At 42.7% G+C, this 20037-nt stretch overlaps 1 protein-coding gene across 4 annotated transcripts in view; it reads left to right on the top strand.

Annotated features, from left to right (window-relative positions):
• Positions 1 to 12597: 12597 nt before the first annotated feature.
• The window catches only part of LOC118513455 (carboxypeptidase N subunit 2), a 202579-nt gene continuing 195139 nt past the window's right edge, over positions 12598 to 20037 (top strand). For 3 of the 4 annotated variants that reach the window (XM_036059217.1, XM_036059220.1, XM_036059216.1), the window contains exons 1-2: positions 12598 to 12913; positions 14483 to 15030. The gene's annotated coding sequence lies outside the window, so the exon portion shown is untranslated. The remainder of the gene's footprint in view (positions 12914 to 14482; positions 15031 to 20037) is intronic. The other variant, XM_036059221.1, reaches the window with a different exon arrangement.

Below are 20037 nucleotides of genomic sequence, written 5' to 3'. Positions count from 1 at the left end.
AAGCGTAAACTCAAGTAATACAATGTAATATTTTCATATTTTCCTACCGTTAGTACGAATGATACGTTGAGAACACTAGCGCCCTCTACTTGTGAGATGATAACGCGGAGTAATAATTGGTTTGGAAAAATGCTATCGTTGTCGAAAATAGCAAGAGTCTTGAAAAGAAGTTAATGATGCTAATAAAATAAAAAAAATGGGTTGTATCTGCCTGCCATTCCGGGGTTCTAGGGGAGAAGGTTTACTTTGTAGGTGTTACTCGGAATGGAAGTTGGAGGCAGTGGCGTGTATAACGATACGAAAACCGCGCGGCCGCAAGGGGCTCAGTAAGGGGTTCCGAACTTGCATTCTGCTAAGGGTTTCCAAGATGCTACATACGCTACTGGCTGGGAGCCCTATCAGCTATCAGTAACGAGATTGCAGAACTGCTACGAGATATGAGACCGACGGGTTGTAGATTATGAGAGAAACCGATATTAGAGTCCACAAGAACATTTCGTCATAAAGCTTACCTAAATAATTTGAAACCAACGATAGGATTTATTTCTGGACATAGGTCCATAGGACATAGGTTCTGTTCCATCTGCCACAAATCTCACGGTCCTATTTATTTAAAGTAATTGGCGGTCGAATGTGGTATCTAATAAGCAATTTATGAAGGATGCCGTTCGTCAAAATAGCAATGGAAGAATCAGACGAACCATGTCACACAAATCAAAATGCATTCGATTATGTTGATCGATTTTTACTTTCCTGCAGTAGCACCGGATCATTCATGAACACAATGTCATTGGAACGCATTTGCATAATAGATATGCAAAAGGGAAGGGAGGGAGGGAGGGAAATCTGCCCCTTTTTATAAGCTTCTCCACCACACAACCCCATTTAGTACCATTTAGTTGCTTAAATCTCTTTCCATCAAGTCAAGTTTGCAATCGAATTGCAACCCTGGCCGACAAGTAACGAATTGCATTGCGGCTGGTACACCGCATCGCGCTTGTGATTGTTGCACTGACCTGCATTTCGTTGCGCCGTTATGTGATTATTTGATTACTATCGATCGCCAATGCGTTCCTGTGAACGGGTGAATCGATCGTACTGCTGTGCGTATCGCGGTAGTCATATTGATACACCTTAATCTGCCTGCACGTGTGTACCGTTCACCAAAGCGTCTTCTTCCGGTGTGGTTCGCCGAAACAAATCCGCTATTCCAGTGAAACAACATTGTTATTGATTGTTATCTAACACCTTGCTACTTTCGGAGCCGGGTTTCGCTGGTTCGGGACGGCCACGGTGCACAAGTTCCGGTACGGGTTGTTGAAGTTTATTGGAAACGCATTAATACATAATTGTTGCGGCGTTCAGTACGCGTACCCGTCCGCACACCTTGGTGACTTGGTGGCATCCGGTGTGTCTGGAGGGGTGATTATCGATAGACGGTTCACGTGCCCTCACAGTGGGTCATTTGACGATGGGGGGAGCAAACTAACTAAACGAGGCTCGTTCTATGCTAGGGATAATCTTATGATCGATCGGTTTTAAATCGGAAATTTAAAATAAATATTCCTCAAAGAATAGTTTAATTGTCAGTCTTCACTTTGAGAGGACGGCTCAGGTGAGATTTGAGCCCCAGTACTGCCGTGTGAAGATCGACACCGTTGTCGCATCAGCCACGCAGCTCAGAATTTCCCCGTTTTTTGCTGCATTAACTCACACAGAGAGTAAAAAAGCAACGTGCTCGAGATTAACAGCCCGGCATGTAATTGCACGTATTTTCACATATTAATTCCATACGGTGTTCGAACCCGCGCTCCAGCTAACCAGCTGTGCACCACGTACCTCATCTCATCGGCTGTCCGCCCGGCGTACACGGGAAACCATCCGTCCGAGCGGTTGTCCAATCAAGGACGAGGGCCGGCGACGGATTCGACAACTTTACAGCATACCAATTAGGCTCTGGTTGATTGGATAGCATTAATTGGCATTATTGTAACGGGGCAGCGTTTTCGGAGACAATTTGAGGAGGGATTCCGATTCCGACGAGCGCCCGGGATTAAGCGGTAATTGAGAGCTTTTCCGCACGACAAAGAGTTATTTGAATTCGTGAATCGATGTTGTTCAGTATGAAATCATGTTTCGAGTGCCATGTGTTTCATCACACCCAAGGTACGTTTTGTATTTTTATTCTGATGAGGTTAAATAAAAAAATCTTCTTCTTCTTCTTCCTTGGCACTAACAACCTCGAGAGGTCTCGGCCTGTCATTTCTGGTTTTCTGGTGACTTAACTTAACCCATAGTAAAGTAATCAGCCCGTCAGTAGTACGGGTAGGCGGTCTGAATGCGATTTGAGCCCCGGTCCTGCTGTGTGAAGACCGGTGCCAGCCACCGAACCGCCCCATGCAATCTCTCAGTGCGTGATTAATAAACGGGAAAACACCGAAATTGATGCCCTATTCAAAAGCTTTCAATACACCTTCGCCACACACACACACCGTACTTCACCATTTTGATTGATGGTTAATGCTTTCGCAATATTTCTTTTCGCCCTCATTTTATGCTTTGCTCTCTCGCCCACTTCACATTCTCACAATGTTGTGACGCTTTTCGCGTAAATTTATATCCCATAAATGTCTGCCACATGACTGCCGGTCCGATCATTGTTCCTTGTCGTGAAGGGGGAAAAAAAGCTTCAAGAACGATCAAACCAACGCCCCCGGTATGAAACCAGCGGCCAGCAAGTCAAAAAAAAATGAATTGAGATCGTTCGCCCCAACAAAACAAAAAAATACAAGCAGCAAGGAACATGGCACCCATAACTCAGTACGTACATTTGATCGGCAGCTATTTATAAATGCCGATGCAATCAATTTTATGTGATGCACAAAGGGACGTCCCGGCAAGCGGTGAACAGTTTATAATTAAGTTTTTAAATTTTATCACCCCAAGGATGGAGCTTCCCGCCCCGGGGCAACGGTGAATGGGGGAGAACGAGAGAGAGAGAGCGAGAGGTGAAAAGTTAAATATCGGTATCGTCTTCCAAATGCAATGGACTCCGGGAACTATGGAGAACACTCGACTAGTGCCAATCGGGGGGAGAAAAAATAATTAAACCTTACACCACCAGCCCGTGTCGTGAAATATTGGCTGCAAGTAGTAGTAATGAAAACCGTGAATGGTAGGAAGTAGATGAAAAAATGGGGGGGAAATTTTAATTACTTGACGTTTGAAAAGGTATAAAGCCCTTCCAGTTATTAATGGAATTGAACGGCAAGGTGAAGGACCCGTGCCCGTGCTAAATATAGCTCAACGGATAAGGTTGACTAATGCTCCCACGGAAACACGGTTCCGAAGGACTTCTAATGTGAACCAATTTAAACCGATTCCGAAAGGAGCTGTCGAAGAGAAAAAAGTTTGGTTGCACCTGTGGACTAACGCAACGAAAAAAAGCGTAGCTCAGTAAAACTGCTCACCGCCCTAAAAGGGCACTCCGGAACCGTTGCAAGACACACGCTAATTAAGATCATCACGGTACAACAACGGGACACGGGAAGCGGAAGGTTATAATAAAAGATACAAATGCACACCATTAAACCCGGAGCATGAATCAAACGGGCCAGTGAAGCATTACCTCGTCCAGCCCGTGTCGACGATGGCGGCTGGGTCGCTCATTACGATTAGCGTTTACATATGCATTTATGGGCACGCGCGTTCGGTGTCGGAAGAGTGTCGGCCGCCGCGGCTTTTTCACTTACCAGTTTGTCGATGTGCAAATGTTCGCGGTACACCGCGGAATCCGCACGGCAAGCAGGGTTCGGCCGGGCAGCCGGGCCCATTAAAAATCCGAAAGCAACCATTAAAAGCACCAATAAAACACATTAGCATCCGGCAAATGTACTGGTTGTTGGAGGCTGGCGTTGCTTGGGACATCTCGCTTTGCTCGTATCTCGTGCGTCTGTAATACTTTGGGACAGTCATGGTTGGGAGTTTTTGGGGTGCGTGGTTCTGTTCCCTTGGAAGGTACACTACACAAGGAACATATCCGCTGTGCGTTCCGATGACCCGAGAGAGCAAGAGGTGAATGTACTAGCGAAAGTGATGCACACACTTTTTATTCTAAGTCATCAACATTTACCATGGAATATATTAATCTGACAATTATTGACAGTCTCAGCTTGTATTCGGTTTCTTAATATCTCGAAATTGCCGACAATTGCCGTTATTGCATACATGCAGGCGTTTTGAACAGAATACGCTGAATATCGCGTTGAAGTCTCTAAAGAGTTCAGAATCGCCAAATATAATGATGATAAGAATGTGTATTCTTCATCGTTCATCAGAACGATACTTCCAAATATAGTCAAAATTATTCAGAATTACAAATCGCACAAAACTAAAGGTGATATCAACGCTTAAATCTAAGACTGTTGCTAATAATATTAATATTTTCTTTGGGGCCTTAAAGTTGTAATACGTTCAAGTCATCGCTCTTGTTAAAATGTTTAGGACATTATTCTGCATTATTTATTATACCATCACACCTTCTTCTTCGCCTGCTCGGGCTTCGACACTTTTATCTTGCACTGCACACCGTCCATTGTAGCCATCATCATGTATCTTAGACCACCTTGAAGTCAATGGGATCTGGTGGGATGGGGATCTGGTGCTCTCAGCATTTCTGGAGGGCCTGCTGTAGAGTTATGATTTGAACGATGGTCTATTTAGCTCCAACAACCTTGGAAGCTTTGGACGAAATTTCTACTCATCGAGCTTAAAATACCCTAAAATAGCGCTGATATCGACAGGGTTATTAAGAGAGGTGTTTGAATTAACCATTTTTGAAGATAATAACATCAGAGATCTTACTCCCTATAGAACAATAGTCTTGGACTAAGGTTCCTCCTATGTGCCTGGACTCTGCAGATAAGCTAATGTAAAAAATGCACTTAGCCGTCAATCGCCAATGGTCGAGGAATTCCAGTGCGAATAAAGGACAACTGAAACGAAGATTGCTGTATGAAATATCAAGAAACTAAGAAAAAAGATGAGTGAGCGCTCGTGTAAATTATCTTCGTCCTGATTCGAGGATTCTGTACTGCTGATCTGGTCGCTGGCTGTGTAATAGGATCATACGATGATCGATCGGAATCAGCTGCTGATGTCTGGTCCGGTGATAGAGACAATAACGGTGCCGGGTTTCATACGACAGGATCGGGATTCAAATCCCATTTGGACCGTTACACTGTAGTAAGGACTGACTATCCAACTTTATGGTACATACAGCTTCATGAATCAGAAGTGGCAAGCATGACCTTATAAGAAGTCGTTGCATTCTCTTGAGAGGAGAGAGACCAGCAGTATTAGACAACGTCCTTTTGTCGTATCCATACCCTCCTTGTTTAAACCAAGAAAGTTGAAGTATATTGGGTTGGTAATGTCAAGCGTAGATACTGATTCTACTTCAATTGATTTCAGTTGGCTGATAATTTACTATAGTCTGCTATAAAAGCTCTTAATGCATAGAGGGTTCTCTAACATATTTCTTATTTCTAGATTCGAGTTATCGAGTTCGTGTGACGTTGATAACCATTTTGACCGTTGCTGTCGTTTATTGGTGTACGAAAACTCCAATTCCAAAATTCATCAAAGCTCCATTTTTCTAATACCAGAATGTTACAAGTTACATCATCTAATAAAGCATTCCTCGACCCAACTGTTTGTATCTACTTCCAGAATCTTAATTGACTACTTCTCAGAATTCTTAATAAAAATGTCCGGTCTAGATGTCTCCTACTTCAGTTACGTCAATAGTAGTTTTTCGCAGAATTTGCTACAAACGGACTTCAGGAACATGACCTTCCCAGAGCATTGCATTGTTCACGTGTCATGGTACGACGCATACCACCAACATAATTTTTTCAGCAATTTCTATACAATTTCCAATAGAAATCTTCTACGCATCAGTTTACTCTTCAGTAACCAACCAGTCAGTACCAACATTTGATGCCATTCGTGCGATACGTTTTGCTTGAATTTTATTTATGTTACATCAGAGACTTCGGACTTGCATTGCATTTTCTGAGAATGTTGTAAACAAAATCAGTGTAAATCAATACTGGGTCGACCACCATGGGTAAGTTGAGACAAGGAATTGCATAGCTCCGGCTTATTATTACAGAATTCAAAACATAGTTTCGGACATCATCAACAATATCTTACTCAATCTATTTCAATCGTATTAGATCGATCTAAGCTTTAGTCTTATCGAAAGTCGTTTAGAACAGATAATAAGGCCCCAGCGATCAAAGACCATTTTCTCAAAGATAATAAAGCCTTCCCAATTTTTCAATCTATCTCATTGCATTAAAACCGTGCCCAATTTGTCCCATTCGTTCAGAGTGGCAAATAACTCTTTCCAATCGCATCGCTAAACCTTCAGACGTACAAAAACCTCATGGAGAACAGCAAAGCGTAATCTTTACGGTAGAATCTACTATTCACCTGTCAAGCGGTACAGTCCAAAGCTTCTCTCCGAATGGTACCGGCTCGTTCGTACATGCCTTTCCAAACAGTGTAGCAGCCGGCCGGCAATCAGATGTGAAGAAATGAATTTAAATAATTAATTACTCCACCTTGGAGTGACCGAACACAGGGGAGAAGTCTCCGGGACATGAGCAGATGTTACATCGTCTGGACAGTTTGGTGTTAACGGTGGAGGGTCTGAGACTGTTTGCTTTAGTCATGAATTCATATTCCGGATAAGTTTTTCTTTAATGTTGATACTAAAAACCCTAAGCATATTATGATTCGCTACCGGTGGAAAGCTTATCGAACCAGGGATTATTTTGCTGGGCTTTGTTTGTGTTGCTTTATGGATAAAAAAAATCCATAGAGTGACATTGAACAACTTTTGTTCAGTTCAACCAAAGGAATGAAAAAATAACGACCTAGCCAAACACATCTGCCCATCCGCTTACAACGTACCGTATGAGGGCTTTTAGTATTATTCTTCCTCCACTAAAACCGCTTAATGCGTCCGGTTGGTTGGACGATGTGGCCAAAAATGTTCGTTCCGGGTGAAGAGATACGAAACAGACAATCCCAGGTGATACGGATTGGTCTTGGCGAAGAGCTTTAGCCCGTTCAGATTGAACAGGAACAACTTTTCAAACCAGGCCGGGAAAGAGGCAAGTTCCTAGAGCTTCTGTGGGTGCCTTACCCTTTCTATTTCTGGAGGTAATTTTTGGGAGAGCATATTCACTCCACTGCATCCACCGAAGCGTGTCCGCAGCGCCACAGGCAGGAGGAGCACTGAGAAAAAACTGAAACTCAAACTTCTCTTCCGGTGGGTTATGCTTCGTCTATTTGTTTCGGTAAGTCGGTGTTTCTGTGGCATGTTTCTTCACATCGCACCCCACATGCCAGTGGATAAGTTCCATCTTTAGCAATCGGGCTTTTTTTTTGCTCTCCCTTCCCAAAGCAACACAAGACTAAACGTGTGCGGTTTGCTTGAGGTGTGAATAAATTCCCATCAAAAGCAGAACGGCAGGCTTCCAGATCCTACCGCTATACCGGACATGGTGGCATGTTTTAGGTCATTGCGGTCATCTCATTATAAGTTTGTGCTTCCAGAGAGCCTAAGGAAGGCATGGCGTTGGTTTCTGCCAGGGAGGAATTTATTATCCGACCCACTATCACCACATTGCACACACACACACACTCACGTATCGGACAATTACTTTTTGTAATTTTAAATCGACAAAATAAAGCATCCTCCAATCTGCATAATGTGTTTCGAATGGGAAATGTCATACATAAACAGCTGCCGATATTTGAATATTCCTCACACGCGACCGGCGTCTAGCAAAAGGGGTTGCATATGTTATGCCGAGATGAACTTTTTTCTCTGGGTGTCTCTCTGTCCTTCCCGAATGTTGCTGCATAAACATAAGTCACCCAGACGGTGCCGGTTTGCTGTGAGCGATTTCTTCACGATTTCGATAAGACGAAACGTGTGCACTTGACTCCGTCGCTTTGCCTCCGACGCCCAAGAGGGTGCGAGATTGTGCATAAGTAGCCGTAATTAGCATTCGTGGAGCGGTGGCGTTGGGTGGCGGGCAGGAACAGAACAAAAGAATCTGATAACATTGATGCGGGTGTTTTGTTAGGAAAGTTTGTGCAAAAATGCTTAGCGTTAAAAGTTGCTGCAAAGAGCAACAACAGATTCATTGATTTCTTTTGAAAATGAAGTAGATGGCATCGTGTGTGGGAAATTCGTTACAATGCCAACTGCCATTTGATTTAAAGAAGTTAATAAATAAGGACAGAAGCTTTGAATTTATTTGATTTGAATATTTGAACAGAGTTATAAGTTTATTTAGGATTAATAATATTTTACTGTCATCTGATTCACTAAAAGAAAAACTTAACATACATAATCATTTTATCACACATTTATTTGTTTATTGCTTTAAAATTTGTTTCACATTTATGTAAAATGAAAAATATCGTATTAATAAAATAACCATTACAATATTTCAAATATAGAGACGTACAGGGGAATTTGGATTTTATTTAACTCAGATGATCTCTTTAAAACTAATTTTAAAATTTTTCCTACAGCGGCAGATGATAGAATAAGACCATTTTTGTGCCTGATTTTCAATTTGATACTTTTCCTAGGTACAACATTACCAAAATTTGAAAACAAGCACACTCAACTTCCTATTTTTTTTTGCAATTTTAATTTTAGTTCAAAAATGAATAAATAATTTGGTACTAATAAAAAGCATAAAGAACGTCTAAACTGCTCGCAGGTGCATGCTAGAGTTGAAAAGTACATGGAAAAAATGTTCAAAATTAAAAACTAAAACTTTTTTGAATTTTATGGTCTCATTGGACTGACTATTGTGATGGTTAAAGACTAAATAGAGACCTCCCTACTCACGAGCACTCACTATTCGCTACTGATATATTATACTTAATTATAGATTAGGCTAAAATGTATTTTTTTTGTAATAATAAATAATAATAGGGCGCCGGTCTACACACGGTAGGACTCGGGTTCAAATCCCATCCAGACTGCCTCCCCGTACGCAAGGCTGACTACTTTGCTATGGGTAGCATCAAGCTACAGAAAGCCGGAAATGGCTAGCCGAGGCATTTCAAGGTTGTACTGCCAGCGAAGAAGAAGAAGAATAAATAATAATAATAATAATAATAGCAAATTTAAAAATATTTTTTATTTATTTATTTATTAATGATGACGGACTGGTGCCGTTTTGTCACCACCGCATGTGGTGATTGCGAATTATATTCACGCAAAAAAAAAAAATTAACAAAATTAACTAGGCATTTCCTCCTAGTTTTTTGCCATATCCTGGGCATGCTCGGTTGAGCAGTGAAGATGGGTGGTTGTTGTCCATTTCTATTGTTTGTGTGTGAGTGTGTGTGAGTTGGAGTGGCTCCACTGCTTACGAGGCGTACCCACCGACCACTCCCGAACCCATCGCCAACACAGGCGACCCCGCTGTACCAAAGCTGGACTGACTTGGAGCACACTACTACAGACAAAAAAAGACTGCCTAACAAATTTATAAATAAATAATTAAATAATTACAGTCAAAAGTCAGAAAAAAATACCGTACTAGGTTACTCATATGAGAAAAGTGAGTGCCCGTAAGCAGGGGGGGGGGGGGGTGTTTATTAAGCCTAAGTGGTGGCAACACGGTCAGGCCGTTCTAATTGATTATAAAAAGGTGGTCTTATTCTGTTGTCACTTTATGCATGAGCTGGGTGGAAAATAAGATTGAAAGAAGTGTTCGTGTAGCGATTGTTTGCGTTTTCAGATAGAGGTTCTATATTGGTTTAAAAATCGCATTCTTTTGTTCCTAATGGACGGCCTGGCAGAAAATCGCATATTTATTTTTCTACGATTACAAAGACCATCGATTGATCATTTTTGCTTCAAGATAAAATCATTAGGTCTACTAATGAGCATTTTGAAATCTATAGTATGGTTCAGGTATCTTTCCAATGAGGATCACGCGACAGTTGAGTGTCTATTTCGATTTCTTAGTCCAATTGAATAAATGTATCTTCCTATATTATTACTTATATATAAGTATGACTATTTGATGCTTTCTATTTTCCATTTGACTATTTGATAAATATGACATTGTCGTGACTTTCTATTTTTTTATTCGTTAAGGACGGCCTGATGGTATTGCTATGTCTTTCTATCTACCGAATTCAGTAAAATCGACTGAAAGAACATTATTATTCTGGGAGCTCGAGCTGAGAAGCTTGCTTCTCAGATAATGTTTTGATAATGATAATAATGTTTTGAAAAGCTTTTAGAAAATAAATGCTTTATTTGTTATATGTTAGCTATTTTAAATCGAAGGTTGTCTGTTTCAACTGAAATATACTGAATATTGTTAAAATAAACGGAGCTGATTCACAAGCTTAATTAAAATTTTTGTTAGTACCAAAGCTGGACTGACTTGGAGCACACTACTACAGACAAAAAAAGACTGCCTAACAAATTTATAAATAAATAATTAAATAATTACAGTCAAAAGTCAGAAAAAAATACCGTACTAGGTTACTCATATGAGAAAAGTGAGTGCCCGTAAGCAGGGGGGGGGGGGGGTGTTTATTAAGCCTAAGTGGTGGCAACACGGTCAGGCCGTTCTAATTGATTATAAAAAGGTGGTCTTATTCTGTTGTCACTTTATGCATGAGCTGGGTGGAAAATAAGATTGAAAGAAGTGTTCGTGTAGCGATTGTTTGCGTTTTCAGATAGAGGTTCTATATTGGTTTAAAAATCGCATTCTTTTGTTCCTAATGGACGGCCTGGCAGAAAATCGCATATTTATTTTTCTACGATTACAAAGACCATCGATTGATCATTTTTGCTTCAAGATAAAATCATTAGGTCTACTAATGAGCATTTTGAAATCTATAGTATGGTTCAGGTATCTTTCCAATGAGGATCACGCGACAGTTGAGTGTCTATTTCGATTTCTTAGTCCAATTGAATAAATGTATCTTCCTATATTATTACTTATATATAAGTATGACTATTTGATGCTTTCTATTTTCCATTTGACTATTTGATAAATATGACATTGTCGTGACTTTCTATTTTTTTATTCGTTAAGGACGGCCTGATGGTATTGCTATGTCTTTCTATCTACCGAATTCAGTAAAATCGACTGAAAGAACATTATTATTCTGGGAGCTCGAGCTGAGAAGCTTGCTTCTCAGATAATGTTTTGATAATGATAATAATGTTTTGAAAAGCTTTTAGAAAATAAATGCTTTATTTGTTATATGTTAGCTATTTTAAATCGAAGGTTGTCTGTTTCAACTGAAATATACTGAATATTGTTAAAATAAACGGAGCTGATTCACAAGCTTAATTAAAATTTTTGTTAGTAAATCTCGTATCACGATTCCAGATTAATTTCCTTAATAAAAATAAACAAAAAAATTGTTTTGTAATACCATTTCTGCTTGCAAAACATAAAGGTTTCTTTTAACATATTCCTTTAGCATGGTATTAAGCTGACTGTGTGTGGATAGGTACGGTGGATCCCAGATATTGACATGTAAAAATATCTCGATGAGGTTTTAAAATTAGAATCTTCTCTATAAATCGCATCCTTTTTATTTTGGCCCTGCAACATCAACAGGGTAAATAATTATCACGGAACATAATTAGCATAAATAAACAAATAGATTCGCAAAGATGTTCACTTTCAAAAGACTGCGTATATCAGTTATGATTTAGAACAACATAGTCTAGAATAGATTATTAAGCCTTGCAGTGAGTTTGAAACTACGTTTACTATAACTTCCCCGTGTTTTATGATTAAAAAAATATTTTCTACAACTTGAAAGCTTAAAAGTATAATAAAAGTTTTTGATTATGAGTCACGAGTAACCAGTTTGAAGCAACCCCAATGTTTCTCGATGAAATGAATTTTGCAATCAATGAATAAAGCAGTCCTTAGCATCCCCAAGTTCATGATCAACTTCCAACCTCCCAACACTGGCCTCTCTCACACACTTTTCCCTATCTATAGGTCACGGAAACACGCCAAAACGAAACATGTCTCTTCTCTCTCGCTTTTTCCTAATTCCCATCGCCCAAGACTCTCCCACGGGGGCGATGTTTTTCTTCCGGTCTAGCCGGCATATTTTGATTCGCGGTTTGTTTTGATTCTACCATTCGCTGTCCACCGTGAACGGTGGCTCCGGCTCGGAAGCCTGGGGAAGCTGCAACATTGATGGGGCGCGCGTGCGTCAAAACCATCATGAACCAGGAGCAGCCCGAAGCCCGATCCGGAGCTTTGTTCATCCGAAGCCCGTCCACGGTGTTCATTCGCAGCGAGTTCGAACCTCTGCATCCTGCTTTAAAATTGCCATAGTAAGCATACAAGGACACTACTTCCCCTTACTTAAAGTACGCACAGCACAGGACAGAACGTTCGATCTCTGTTATCTTCGCCGGTCGGGCTTTTTAGGGTAGGTTTCACGCGAAAGGTGCAGCTTCGGTCAGCATCCGGCCGACAGTGCTTGTCGTAGGTTCGGTCGAAGCGGACGCGATCTCTGGATGCCGGCGTTGGTGAATTCGCGGCTAGTGACTCACGTACACGGTTAACGCAGGTCGACATTCTTGCACACGACCTGTACACAACACACGCACAATGGAGAATGGAGTGGTCGAATGGAATGGAAAATGTGATGTTCCCTTCCGCTAACAATGCGTTCAGTATGTGATGTAATGTGATGTGATGATGGTGCGGATACCGCTGGCGAAGGATTAAAGGAATGTTGTTTGGTGTTGGTTGAAGCAAATTAAAATCATGGCAAATAATGAAATCGTCCACTGATTCTACGATGGAGTGTAAGTGCACAGAGCATCAGAGTGGTTCTTAATTTCGATCTGTGTTGCAAGTCCACGTTGGATGAAAGCTTTAAAGCGTTGAGGTTTCTTTGTGAATCTACTTCACTTCAAACGAGTTCAAGTTGTCTTCAAGGAAATATGCAACTAGCGTGGAATGCATTGTACTTCAGCTTAATTTAATTAACAAAATAACTAAAGCCCAATTCGAAGTTAGTGATCAAGAGTCTTCCAGAGTGTGTGGCTGGGGAAACTATTTCTTATTTCAAGCTCCATTCCAAACGGGCGATCCATAAATCCAGCGAAGAAAATATCTCCAACGTACGCTGCATTCCAAGCCGAACATATTAAAGCAATCGAGCTAAAGCTTAAAGCACAACGCAATGGCACCAACGCTCGCTAATATGTTGCCTGGCAAAACGGTGTATGGAAAAAGGAAAATTATGGCAATAGTAAAGCAAAAGGTAGCAACCTTTACCACCTAAGCATCGTTCCCTTGCTGTCCTTCCTATTCGCAAACTCTTCCCCCCCACCCCCCCCCCCACCCGGTTAAGGACTCATTTCCGGTGGAGCAACTGAAGGACTTCTCCGGTTTTCTTCGGTTGCGTACCGGTTGTTGGTTGTTGGAGAGTTTTAAAAATTTAAGAACGCACCGCATCGTTATGGCAGCGAATGCCGTTTACCGACCGAGGTCGATACTTGTGGCCCCACTCTTTTTTTTTATTGGGCTGGGCTGCGGATTCCAGGGATCACCATCTGCGTTTTTGGGTGTGCGAATTCAATTGTGGCTGACGCGGATTTATATTTGTGTATTGCCTCGCCACCCTAGCAAGCCTGGTTCGGGGTGTGGTTAAATGTTTGATTCGGCATTCCGAGGTTTTTCGGTATGATTGTTCGGGTGCGGTTTGAATGTAGCATCCAAAAAGGGAGGAAAGGTTAAATTATTCATTGCGAAGGATTTGAAGTGGCTTTAAAGTCGATGAAAATAAAATTTTGCCTGAAGAAAATTAAACACAGGAATACTGCCAGAAAAGCCACACACATCAAATCAACCTAAAAAATAACGATCAAGATTTTTCAAGAACTGCCCTCACTTAAGCGACAATTAAGTTTCTCCAAACACCGGTTCGATAAGTTTTTCCACCATTCGCTTGACACAATCCACAAAACCACCTTTCCTTGATTGGGCAACATTCCACGAAATGTCTGCCATCGGCCGAGCGTCCCGGTCAAGAAAGCCTACACAAATTTAGCCAATTTTCGCACTGCTTCGTCCCAGGTCCCGTTCCCTACAGCTCCCTTCCAAAGTGTACAAATCAACCGTGAAGTTATTGGGATTGGGATTAGCTCCAGATTTTATGTATTGTGTGAGAAAGGTTGCGCCAGAGTCAATCTTGCCGGGGTTTTTTGTTATCCTTGTTACGGTTGTCCTCGAACTCGGTTTCGGTGATTTGTTTGATGCTTTCACCACACTGCTGTCCATCTGCTTTTACGGGTGTACTTTTTTTTTCTCTTTTCGGTCGGTTCCGGGGTTTTCCCTTTGCGGTGTGTGCGCGTGTATGTGTGTGAAAGTTCGTTAAGGTGTGGTGCAAGTGATCCCCGAAGCGGAAGCTTAAATCATTCAATGAAGTGAAGGTGAAGAAAGGAAAACATTAAGATTACAGTGCTGGAAAACCTTTCGACGGGGGGAAATTTCGCAGGAAATGTTCGGCGGTCGTGATCAAGCTGTTTTTTGTTGGTTTTTTGGTGATGTGAGAAAGAAGAAGCTGTTATTCGATTAAATCGAGCGGAAAGTGATTTGATAAAGCAAATCGCAAAGAAAAGCTCGCCAGGAAACGATCGAAACGCGAAAGGGCGGTGGAAAGGTTCTTTGGAAAAACGAAGGCAAAAGATTTGTGTTTTCTTCACGCTCCTTCGCTTCTTCTTGTTCGCGTTCGGTCAGTGCCAAAAAAGGGGACATCATCCGGAGCAGCATCCTTCCAGCGGGCAGAGCACAGAGCGTACAGCGTCCAGCACCCTAATTGCCAAACCGGAAGGACTTCATTACCAGTCCAGGATTCGTGGCACCGGCACCGGACCGGACGCGTACGCCCATCTTTCACGCAGGCACCCGGCCAAAGGTAAGTTCTCCATGATCAGACGCTTTGGTGGAAAGCAAAAGCGCCCGGGAATGTAAACCCATCCGGTTCCCAGATCAGGGTTAGGCGTGCGTATCTTGCGAGCTTCCCCTCTAATGGGTCACGGTGAACGGTCGCGTCTTCACTACCAATAGAGTATCAAACGGCGAGTCAGAGAGGGTAACTTTTTAAAAGGTTTCCCTCCATTTCCTTGCGCGGAATTATCTACGCGGAAAGGCTTTGGCCCCGGGAATGTTCGGGTGAAAAGTTTAAAGGAAAAAGCTGGGCAGCGAGAGTTTGAAAAGTGTGCGTGCTAAATGGTCTCCTGCGCCAGGAAATGCAGCAAAGTTGAAAGTTTGCTGCTTGGTGTACCGTAAAGAGCTTCTTCTGGAGTTGAAAGGACGAATTTAATTAGCTGTCACCGAGCACCAAACATTGTGAGTGGTATACGGAATGGTTTTTGTTTATCGTTGGTCCATTAAAAGTGGAGGAGGCTATTTTGTGCCTTCAAAATCTATCCGCAAGAAGAATTAGACAAAAGTTTTTCAAGAATATTAAAGCTGTGCGAGCTCGTCTTCTAACACATTCTGACGGCGAAATGAACGGGCGTTGAAGTGGAAAGCCGTGGTCCAGAACCGCCTCTCATCAAGCTTCTCTAGAACTATTAAGCATCTTCAAGTAAATGTCTTACCTTTCCTTGCCTTACCTTGATTATATTGAGAAAGCTTCCTGAATTCACGGCATCCACGAATTGAACCACGCGCACCCCACCTTAAGGCGCCGCCGAAAGGAATTTAATGAAACATAATTAATCATTAGCCAACTAGCAGCAGAAGGTATCGGTGAAGCCTTTTTATTGTTTGCTGCTCTACCTCAAAACCCCCTATTCATACCCTTTTTCGGGGGAAGAACGCCGGTGACAGATGAATCCATCGAGTGCGCATCGTTCGCCCAAGATGGTGCACCACGTTAAGTGTCCTCCAGGGTGGGAACGCCCCCTTTTCCGCGAAATGATCTCATCGCGCTTAATTAATTAAACCGGGTAGATTCACGGCGGACGCAAGGAAACTCGAGCCCGGTGCGTGATTGACAATTTCGGCAGGGTTGCGGAGGCAAGCTTTAAAGCGTGGCACCGGATCATGCGTCGGAGCGTTCGGGCGCGTCGAATCGCGCTTTCAATTATGAAGCGATTATTCCAGGGAAATTAGATTGCATTAGGGTAAATGGAAAACGATAGATTATTGAATTACAACCAATTAGGATGCGCGGGTGGAAAGCTTACACGTAGAGGTCCGGCGATGGATATCACAACGTTTTGAGTGAACAAAAATTTAATCTCCACCCAATTTCGCTCTCAATTGTGTGCAATCCAAAGGTCATTTTTTTGCGAGGGTCAAATCTAGTTAGTTTTTGTTCCTTCCCCGGGTCCACGGGTTCTTTCTGCAGCATTATTCAAATTGCACTGTTTTAAACTGTTTTTGTGCCTCTCCCAATCTCAAATGAAGCATAACCTCTCCTAACGATCTTCATTACGGCGGTACAGGCTACACGCCGGTTTTTTTGGGGGCGACGTCTTTTCTACAGCTTTCAATCAAACCACCTCAATGAGGAAGCGTCATTTGAAGGACGCTCAGGATCCGGCCGGCGTTCCCCAAAACGACATCGGAAAAATGGTCCTTAATGAACGTTTTTCATTTCATTACCGGCTCCAGATTTGGGGCCTCCAGGTTTGTTCCGGTCGCGTGCCTTTCTCCCGCCTCGTCTTCGTGATCCGTTTTTGATGAAGTCTTCCCGGGGGCGCCAAAACTCTTGCGGAAAGCTTTGTGAAAGTTTGAAGGCAAAAACTTTGTCCCTACCTTTGTGCGCTGTACGGCGGAGAATAAAGAAGAGGATGGTGAAATTATGATTTCTTTTTGCTGGTGCTGTTGTTGGTTGCCTTCTCACATTCTTTTTCCACGGAACGTCACATCTTCATGCTCGTAAGGACAAGTCTATCAGCGTTACCTTGTCTGCCAGACATTCTGGTTCGCCCGAAACTTTCCATTTCCTAGGATGCTTCACACCGAGCAGAGCCGAACCGAAGACCTGCAAAGCCCGGCTTATCAATGTAAGCTTTAACGAGAGGTATATAAACCGACAGTGCGTGGTACCGGGCCGGTTTCGACCCGTTTGTCTGGCTGGGGCAATTTTCCGCACCGAACCGTTAAGTGATGATAAAACGTGAAAAGTGAGCTAGAAACGGAAGATGCGCTGCGGTCGCTATCTTTGGTCGCTTCCTTCACAGCCGTTCAGGGTTGTAGTCACCTTCACGTGCATCTTCCGTGCGTTACACCGCACTCCACGCTACGCGCGTTCATTATCCGACCGGGAGCAGACCGACTGCAGTCGAACCGCGAAAGAAAAGTCATAAAGCTTGGGCCGGTGTATGCTCGGGTGCTATAATAAACATCGGTACGGCTTACAACAACTGAGACAGAAACAAACCCCGAGCAAAAACGAGCAGCACACTAAACGGTGGCAAGGAAACCGAAAAACCCAACCAACTGGAATGTAACTTCCGACGAAGACGCCATGGCGCAACCCTTACGAAAGAAAAAGGAAGCAAAAGAAGGATTGACAAAGAAGTGACGCTACCCTTTTAAAACCTCGCCTCCCTTTTTTGCGATAGACTTTACAGCCAGTCTTTTTCGGTTGTTTTGTAACGAAAAAGTCAACGGTGAACGCTCCAAACTGCGTGCTGCCTCGGTGGATGCACGAACTTTGGACGCTTTTTCGACTTGCACTATATCATATCGCACACACACGCGTCGCCTTACCGAGGGTCATGTTTCACATCAAATTCACTTCTCTGCTGGCTGGCATCGTGATGTAATATGGGTAGCAGCTCGTATATTTATGACCCAAGGTCCTATTTTTTTTGCGGTACATGAGGTACGTTGGCAGGCCGGATGACGTCTGGGCTTACGGGAGTGGAAGAAGAAAAAAACGGCCTGATTGCAAGCAGAAGACCATGAGACTCTGTGCTGAGACCTTGGTAGCAATGATTTCTGATTTACATCAGAGCTTCGCAGCTCGTTTCCCTGGTCCTATTTCTTGGCGAACCCTCGACCAAGGGAAAATTTGTCAGATAGCATCGACTCAACGGCGAACAACTCAAGTGGAAAGCTCCCGGTAAAAGAATCGTTTCCATGGCAACGGTGATACGTGTTTTGTGCGAAAAGGACACATCTGTCATATTGCAAAGTTTTTCCTGATCGGTTGAAAGCTCTGGTAAGGAAAAAAGAGCGTGCATAGTTGCGCACAGACACACCAAATTCATAGTTCTTTGCACATCAGTGGTTTGGTGGAATTGAGCTAAAAAAAAAAACAGACACGATGAAAGAAGTTTTGCTAAAGTGCATCAAAACTTTTGCTTTGCGATGTTCACCTGTCCCGTCTCATTAGCTGTTTGTTTGTGCTGTTGGAAGTAAATTTATCTTACTCCTCCAAACATTTCTTGAACCGGAAAAGGAAGGGCTATAATGCAACGAACAGCTAGTCGGAAGTGAACTGTGCATCTAGGGCCCGAACTTTGAGCTCGAATGGGGTGTGTCTAGATAATGCAGCCGACTGCAGCCAGGTTTCAGTGATGTCTTAAATCTTATCGTGTTTTACGAGCTGGCTTTTCGGGTTTTCCTTGTGTATGACTTGTTTTTGTTCCTTCAAACCGGTTGTGAAATGTAGGACAAGATTTGATGATGGCGATGCCCCGCGAACGTTATGTCAAGCGCTCTAGCGCGAACAGGTGGAGCCGCCTGGTGGTTTACTTGTTTACGAGAACTTTTTCTACGCGTTTGAGCGACTTTTGCACCCCAGTTTTCTGCTGCTTTTGCGCTTTTCTTGTGAAGATTTAATTCGGATTTTCTCAGCAAGGCTAGCAGGAAAAAAAGTTGTTCCGGGTGTCTTAAGATGGCTTCATTTGACGACTGAGGGATTGCTAGAATTATTACCGTTGGGAAGCTAAGAAGAGCCCACTGTAGCGGACCTATTTCAAGCTAGCTAAATAAAGCCTCTGCTCTTCTTCTACGCCCATCCCGCACAACAGTGGCCTCCAGTTTTATTGTGACCTTTGACATAGTTAAACAAACAAAACGAAAAAAAGGCAGACAGATAAAGCACTAGAACGCTAGCACACGGCAAAGCATTCAGGTGACAGCGTTTTGCAGAATTCCTGGCAAGATTAGCTACAGAAAATACGGCTTCATCCGTGAGCGAAACATTTGCGCCGGTAAATTTATGGTACGCGACAAGATTTACGTTTCACTTTTATGTGCAGAAGCTAGCAAACGGCGGGGCCGGCCCACCTATGTTGCCCGGCCTAGAGTTGGAGGAGCTGGCCGGGATTGCCGGGATGCTGTTTGCTTAGACGAGGAAGCATTTGGTTTTTGTTCGGCAGTTTTGCTTTTATTTAAGAAATGGTGGCAGCATTTTTTCCCCCCCATTACAGCATTATCATTATCACTTATGGGTTGTTAAGAGCGTTGCGGGCTGTTTTATGTGCGAGCAGCAAGGTTAAGTGAAAAATTAATGCTCCTGTTTGAGCGGTCTTTAAAAGGTCATAATAATGAGCAACGGCTATCAGTTTTACATGTTTAAAATATTTAAGTCACAACTTTTAGGAGGAGTTATAATAAAAATAATGATTTTTTTAATATCAATGTTGAGCACTATGCACGAACGATGAGTTGATGAGCAATCTCCTGCCTGATTGCTAGCGACTTGCTGGGGCATTTCTCGAGAAATACAGACTAAAAATCTTCAAAATTGTGATTGTTTTTCGGATATGCATCCTTCGAAGGCGTTGTGACCCTGACCCGGGACTGACTATCCAATATAAAAGAAGTAGAAGGCGATGTGACGTCACACCTCATTGTTCGAAGCGGACCTCAGATTGTCTTATGTGGTGTTGCTTAACATTGTAGTTAGGTTTGAAGTAACAAAGGTAGGGTAGGTAGTATATATGACTACACG

This window comes from Anopheles stephensi, chromosome 3, assembly GCF_013141755.1.
Source record: "Anopheles stephensi strain Indian chromosome 3, UCI_ANSTEP_V1.0, whole genome shotgun sequence".
Lineage (NCBI taxonomy): Eukaryota > Metazoa > Arthropoda > Insecta > Diptera > Culicidae > Anopheles > Anopheles stephensi.
The sequence above is the reverse complement of the archived record's forward strand: the minus strand, read 5'-3'. Positions and strand labels throughout refer to the sequence as shown.